Raw genomic sequence first — 8,490 nt, 5'->3', positions numbered from 1 at the left:
GGTAAAAAAACTGGCACAGTGTAAGTCTATATTATTATAAGTCTAATATTCACTAACCTTTTAGGTCTAGAGACAAATATCTGGATTTGTAGTTTCACCAGCTAGTCGCGGACTTTGTCTGCTGTACTAGAAAGGTAATGTTCAATATTAATCTGATTGTATTTACTGAAAGTGGCTACCTGCTGCTGCTGGAAATAGGGTTAATGAAAGCTGGGCTGAATCATGTGATAAATATGTGGCCCATAAAAGCAAATATTCATCTTCACATTAGATGTACTAGTTTTTTAAATGCTTTTTCTCATTTTGCATTACTTTATTTAACAGACAGTTGACATATTTTGTAACTTATATTGTCTCATCTGGGAAAACATTATAATACCATTTTAATCCATGTTTAATTAAACAGTTTTTTGATCATTTACAGTAAGAGAGCGTGTGTCAACTGAGAAGTTCAGTTTAAGAAGAAACTGAAACCAACTGTAAATGTGTAAATATTTTATTCAGCCAGCTAAAATTTAGGGCACTTTTATTCTATCATTATTAAACATACTCTGTTTTAAATGACAGAATTTTTATTAATACAATGTGGAACATCAAGAGAAGACAGATAAAAAGCTCTGATTGTTTTTCATAATGACACTTAAGGCACTAAAATCATAATTTTGTTCCACAATTTGGGTGATTTTCTAAGAATATGTTTTGTTAGTTTTTGCATTTAACTATACCAAATTAATTTATGCTTTTGCTATGTCTTCAACACTGGAGTGAATTCTTCAGTACACCTTGCTGTCTTAAAGTTCCAGTGTGTAATATTTAGGAGGATCTGTTGTGTATGTTTTAATTAGTGTATAATCACATTAAAATAAGAATAATTGTGTTTTTCTTACCTTAGAATTAGCCTTTTTTATTTAAAAAATGCTGCAGGTCTCCTTCTGTGGAGGCTGTGAACTGCCATGTTTCTATAGTAGCCCAGAATGGACAAACTAACTGGCTCTTAATAAGACCGTTAATGTTTTCCACACTTACAAGGGGAGAATGAAATGAGGGATAAGATACATTTCATCAGCAAAATGATTTTAAGTTCTTACATACATACTGAGATCCCAAACAAACTTTTTAATATGAGTTGTCATGACTTGCAGCACTATCCAAAATAGAGCTTGATCAGACATCCCTGTCTATTGCTAAATCTTTGAGTGGTTCTATGATTGTAAAATATCTGCATCACTGACAAAAACTCAAAAACCAAAACAGTGAATCATAGCTTGGATTTAAATCAAGAAATGTCCCTGCTATGACACTGTCATATAGCTTCTATCTAAACTGATCCAGTTGGATGGTTATATGAAGTGATACAAAATGGGTTTTTGTTTGAGTTTTAACACAATCAATATTTTTATTTATTTTTACTTGTAATTGGCCAATATGACCCACGCAACAAAAAGGTGAGGATGATCAGGTTTGTAATTTGAGGTCTATACAGCCTCCGTATTGCTCATTATTTCTATGTGATTCCACCTTTAAGTCGACGTTTAGATCATTGAGCTACGAGGCAATTCAAGCTCATGTCCCTTTCTACAGCCACAGAAGCCCTGTGTAGAAGGACCCCCCCCCATGTACTGAAAGATTAATATTCAATGATTCTTAGGATTTAGGTATTTCAGGATTACAAACCACCGTTGGTGTGCATGCTCCAGCGAGGAGTAATTAAAGAATGATTAAGAAGAACAGTCTGAGGCACTGAACAAGGCGGCACGCTGAATTTTGAATAGAAAGGAGACGATGAATGAATTTTTCTCACTGCAAGCCATCAATTATATATAACTTCATCCCCTCTGAGCAATTCTACCTGTTTAAATAGATGCTGTGATTATTTGGCACCCAAGGGCTTTTTGTATGAGTGTGTGTGTGTGTATTTGAGAGTGTGTGTGTGTATTTGAGGTGTGTGTGTGTGTGTGTGTGTGTGTGTGTGTGTGTGTGTGTGTGTGTGTGTGTGTGTGTGTGTGTGTGTGTTTGTGTGTGTGTGTGTGTGTGTTCTGGTGTTTCTCATTCTGCCTGCATTGATGTTGAATAACAAGCGAAAACATGCTGAATTTAGTTTTATGCTCTCAAGTTGGCCTCATGCTTTTTTTGTGGGATACTTTGTTTATTTTTCCATATTATTTCACTTATTCATTGACCTTTGTTTGCCTCCTTGTTTTGCTGGTATGCAGGAAACCGTGTGAAAGGAGAAGAAAAGGGTGTTTTTATGTGCGCTTTCCTATGGGAGTTGCAAAACAAAACTTTAACTGTGACACAAGGCAACAATGACATACTTAATTTAGCATGTTGGTGAGAGGACTTATTGTATGAGGAGCCGTACAAGACATAATCCATTCTGGCCCTCTCACACACATACATTCTACTTCCATTTACTTATTTACTTATTTTCATTCTCACTTCTATATATTTTCACTCACTCCAACTTGTCCTAATTACTTACAACCCTCTCTACATAAAAGTAGTGTTGGAACGCATTGTAGTACCATACCCATGTGAGCATTATTTGAACAGTATTGTACTGCAGAAAGTAGTGTGTTGCTATAAAAATGGCAGGAAAAAGGCAATTCACAATTGAAGAGAGACAGACCATCATGACACTTAAAAATGTGGGTCTTTACTACAGAGAAATTGCAAAGAAAGTCAACTTGTCAGTCACCAGACTTATATATATAATTTATATTATTTATAATATTTGATTTCCATTGTAGAAAGAGTCACAAGTGTGTTCAGCTGTTACATCTGCCAAAGGTGGTTAAGAATATATTTTGATTTATAAATTGATTCCATGATTTCTTTTTTAACATCAAGTGTTTATTTGTTCCATGCTTTCATTTCAGAGTACAATGAGACAAATGTAAAAAGAGAATGTGAATATATATATATATATATATATATATATATATATATATATATATATATATATATATGTTAAAGGAGAATGTATGTGTGTGAGAGTGTCAGAATGAATTATAGGTTGTACAGGCCCTCATATTATTTACTTAGGTTAAATAATAATAATAATAATAACCCTGTCCACGAAGAAACATATTTGTCTAAAACAAAATGTTAAAGGTCCAGTGTGTAACATGACAGGAGGATCTATGGCAGAAATTGAATATCATATTAATAGGTATGTTTTCATTATTGTACTGGCTCCTTGCCAGAAGCTCGTAAGATTGTCAACTTAGTTACATTTTGAAAAAGTCCAAAATGACTTGAACGTGACCACACGTGCGACTCATGATGCCCATCCCTGGTTTAAAAATGTGGTACTTTGAACGTGTCCATCAAAATGTATTTGTCTGAAGAAATTTGTTGTAAACAAACATAATTTGTGGAAGACAGGGTTGTGAAAACAGCACCACAAGAAGCCTTTTTTCAAATGCGGATTGACTGAAATGAATTAAAATCAAACACTAACCCCCTCATACACCATTTAATTTATGCCTGTGCCGCCGACATAAAAAAACAAAAGAAAAAAATGTCAACAGAATGTTTCTAAAAGCAGCTTGACTGATATGTATGACAAAAACATCCTGTCATCTCATCTCTCAGTTTAGCTTTCCTCTCATTCTTTTTCCTGTGCACACATACATACACAAACATACAGATATGTGTGAAATATTAAACACCGACAGAAAGGGACACACATTCACAGCAGATTCGCTTTCACCATGTTCTGCAGGCAGCTGGGAGAAGATGAATACTTAATCAGACAAACTGTTTAATCTCTCTTCTTGTTGCAACGTCCAACAAACAATACACATTCCCTCTCCACGTCATCAGTGTAGAAACTGTTCTCTGCTGCCGCTGATTTAAATTCATGCACTGTGCATGCACATACATCATACAGTATTCAGGATGGAGAACAGAAGTATTAGCTCGTGTGATGTCTGTCTGTGTTCCGCCAGGAGCTTTCCAAGAGGCATCTCAAATATTCACAAACATCCATCAATGCCTGAAAGGGTCAGAGAGACTGGCCACAGTCACACACACACACACACACACACACACACACACACACACACACACACACACACACACACACAGAAATGTAGCATACACATTCAATTAGTTTCTTTTTTGCTCCTGGAGTTTTCTTTAATCACAGTTTTCTATCATCTCTTTCTTTGAGGCCTGCAGTGTGTGTGTGTGTGTGTGTGTGTGTGTGTGTGTGTGTGTGTGTGTGTGTGTATGTATGTGTGTGTGCTTGCGTGCGTGCGTGTGTGAGTGGTGTGTATGTGTGTGGCTTGCAAAGCAATGTATTCTTGATTCTGTCACAACATATACGAATGGAAATTGTGTGGTTAAGGTTGAGGGCTGAGGCTTCCGGTAGTAAGTACATTTGTGTATGTCAAAGTGTTGCAAGATCTGATAATATGAATATGCTTAAGGTCTCCTGTTTATCTCTAATGCTCACAAATATGTCCCAGTGGCAAATATTGAAGAGAAGGAATGAGGGGAAGCAAATGCAATCAAAACAGCTAATCACTGAAAATAATGGTTGTGTTAAGACAGGCGGTTTGGAGAGGTTTGTCTTACGTTGACGGAAACAAATGAGATTAAGGAAGGGATCCACATGTTGAAGGCAGAAAGCAATGTTGTCTTTTCTTGCTTGTTAGTCCGGTCTCTTCTCACACAGTCTCTGGTGAATATGGCCAAGGGCGCCTGCTGCCTGCAATTTAGGAGACCTCATTCATTAACTTGGCATTGGGACAAACCTTCAGCACGTGGACACACACACACACACACACACACACACACACACACACACACACACACACACACACACACACACACACACACACATACATTTGGGTATACAAACATGTAACCACAAACCAAACTGCTTAACAAGGCATACAGGAAGGGTGAAAATAATTCAAGGTTTTACATCAAACACACACACACACACACACACACACACATTCACACTTTTTTCTTTCTTCTGGCAGTTGCAGACTTATTCAGCCATTTTGTGAAACCTTTAGCCTTTAAATACCATAGTCTTCAACCAATCATCACTTTTTGCGCCATCAGCTGTGCATTAAGAAAGACAGAGACAGAGAGGGAAAGACTCTTGTTCAGTACACACACACACACACACACACACACACACACACACACACACACACACACACACACACACACCTTACTGGCACATAATGAAGGGTAGAAGAAAACAGAAGAGGGTGAAGATCAGGCATTTTAGAAGAAAATAGAAACACATTATATTGGAAAAATGTTGTTAGCAATCATTTTGCAGAACTTAGTAATTATGGTGTAACGTAACTCTAAGTTACAATATGCTACCAAGATGAAAGGGGAAAATCTCTCAGAGATGGAGGAGTTATGAACATAAAACACATGGGGTACTCACCAGTGTTAGGGTAAAGAGGTGGGAAGTTTGAATGAAACAGCAACCTACTTAGATGGGAATTAAAAGACTGTAAACAATTGTGCCTATGCACCTGACGCCTTAAACCCTTCAGTAAAGTTTATAAATCCAAGTCTCCGGGTCCTGACACCCCATATTGGTGAAAAACTCTGATATAGTTTATGTAGAGGAGAACCCTGACCAGCTTTTATGTCCAGTCCCAATATGGCAACAATAAACAATAACAAATAAACCTTGAAATACGACAAGCTGTAACTTGTTGCCTTTTTGATAAAGTGTTAGCTCTCGTACCAACTGGCAGCGGGGTACCTGCCAGCAGCCTTTGTGAAACCACAGGGGGAGCGGGCAAGGGTTCATTCATTGACTTTATTGCCTGCTTGACAGAACTCTATACTTTAGCATTATGCCTCCAGCTGCCAAAATGCAATCTCACACACACACACGCCACACACACACACACACACACACACACACACACACACACACACACACACACACACACACACACACACACACTCAAACATTTCTTTGCATATGCCTACTGCTTTGCTGTTGTGAGGAGTTGCAGGAAGAAGGAAGAAGGTGATCACAGCAGCCCCTACAGGTGGACAGGACAATTAAAGCACTCCCTCTCCAATCACTGCTTTAAAGCCTTCTCAGCCTTTTACCACCTCCACCACCACCTCCCTCTACCCATGCAATTCTGCTTTGAATAGCCTGGAAAATGCACAGCCTGGCCTTTTTAATGCTATATATATAGCCCGTTCTGGCAGAGCGTAATGACAGACACTGTCATTACAAATCCAATCTGAATAAAAGGCCAAACCTGATAAAAGCGTGAGAACAGAGCAAAAGCTTTGTGATCTACTGTAAGACTTAGTGCAATGTTCCGTCACCTCGACCACCTGTAAAAGTCTGAGTTTCCTGTTCCTGTTTTTACAGCTTAATGTTTGCACCCTCAATTTCCATATAAATAAAGAAGATGAGCCTTTGTGTGTGTGGGTGGTGGGGTGTGAAACTGATTGGATCTATACGTTAGCAGACTATGACATTTCAACTTTATTCAAATTATTTCTTCAACATTTGGTTCAACTTTTTGACTGCCTTCAGGCTAAAGTGCAGCAGAGTACACCTGCAATGCAACCTGGAATGGCTGAAATAAATGGTCTCATGATGCTGGTCATTATCTTCTCCTTCATCTTTATTTAATCTACCTATGCCACTTGGGTACCATCTCATAGTGAGTTCCAGCACCTGGTCTACTGGCAAAAACGTTATACACAACAGCACAGCAGCTCATAGTCTAGATGACAATGCTTTGTTCATTACATTTATAAGAATAGCCAATTAATAAGAGGATGAGACTCTTGAGAAATGTTCTAATTTATATTTCAACTGAGCCTCTTAATATCAGACCTTGTTCCCTTTGACATGTTGTTGCTTCGGTTCAATATTGTACAGACTTAGCATTCAGAGGCAATCAGCGGAAGCTCAATTAATGCCTTTGTCTTATCTTACATAATTAAGTGTTGTAATACAATTGGCTTTGGCTGGAGGTCTGTGTCCCACTCATCAGTGGGTTTCTAATCAGACCAGTGTGCCACCAACAGGACCAAGTTTCAAATCCAGGACTTTTTGATTATTCTAGCAGAGGACTAGCATGGCATTGCTAGTATGGAACCTCTCATCCATTCCTTTTATTAATGAGCTGAGAACAAAATTACTCTGGACACAATGGAACGGTCTATAACCAACCAGCAATGAAACGTGTACAATAGTGTAGTTGGTCAATTTAATTGATGAGCATAATAGGGTGAATGGTGCACATCTGGTTTCTCCTACATGCTATTCAACCCTGTACTCATTTCCAGGTTGTCAAATACAGACCCAAGCTGTGTCAGTAAGTTGCAATCTGCAACTTCACTAATAGATGCCACTAAATCCTACATACTGGTCCTTTAACCATAGTTTAACCACGTCCTTGTGACGCCACCAACTTACATACCGCCCAGTTTGCTTGATCCTGATGTGACAGCTGATTCCACAGAAACAGTTCCACATCAGTGGTAGCCATCTTGGTTGTTTACAAAAACGCCTCAAAGGCCAATAAGATCACACCCCTCTGTACAGTTGTATCAAACGAAACTGTAGATAAACCGTTGCGATTGGATAAATGCTGTAGTAGTAGATCATTGTAGAGAGAGACAATGGATTTTGATTCTTGTTATAGTTTTAAAGGACTAGTGTGTAGGATTTAGTGGCATCTAGCGGTGTAGTTACAGATTGCGCAATATACATATACATACGCTATATCTACAGCCAGTGTTTGGTTTGTCCGCGCTGCTGTAGAAACATGGTGGAAATGTAGTCGTAATTGGTGTTATGAATAATATTAACAATGACTCTCTTCTTTACAAGTGTCCCCAGTAAGTCACAGCAACAGTGTGACAATGAGCCAGCATGCACACTACCCTGAACCCTGAAACTGAGGCGGCTGAATGGAATTCAGCCATCATTGTTTTTATTATTTTCACTTGTGATTTTCCTACTGTGACATGTCAAAATGTCTCCTGTGTAAAATACCTATTGATGTTTTAGATTTGTGGTTTTCACAACGATGCAGAGCTAATAATGGGTAATAATAATTAGTTGTTTTTATCACACACTGATAAACATAATCATTGTCAATACCTGCTATTATGATCACTGTAAGCAGTATAGAGTATTCAACCTGCTGTGAAGCAGACTTAACGGTGGGCATCTAGATGCACACTAAGTAGGTTAAGTGTGTGCAAATGTGGTTTTTCTTGCAGGTGACAATTGTACATCTATGTGATTTTAAGATTTTAGTTTCTTACATGACTGAGTAAAAGAAATCCCAAAATAATTGATCTCAACATTAGGAATAATTATACGATTCTGATGTGACTGAACTTGAAAGGTGTTATTGGTTTGACATATGTTTTGAGAAGTTAGACAGCAACTAACCACTTCCTTTTCTGTGCACCTCCTCCACAAATACATTTAAAAACTGATGCTGATGTTCCAGT

Source organism: Dicentrarchus labrax, unplaced genomic scaffold (assembly GCF_905237075.1).
Source record: "Dicentrarchus labrax unplaced genomic scaffold, dlabrax2021, whole genome shotgun sequence".
In the NCBI taxonomy this organism is placed as follows: domain Eukaryota; kingdom Metazoa; phylum Chordata; class Actinopteri; family Moronidae; genus Dicentrarchus; species Dicentrarchus labrax.
The sequence above is the reverse complement of the archived record's forward strand: the minus strand, read 5'-3'. Positions refer to the sequence as shown.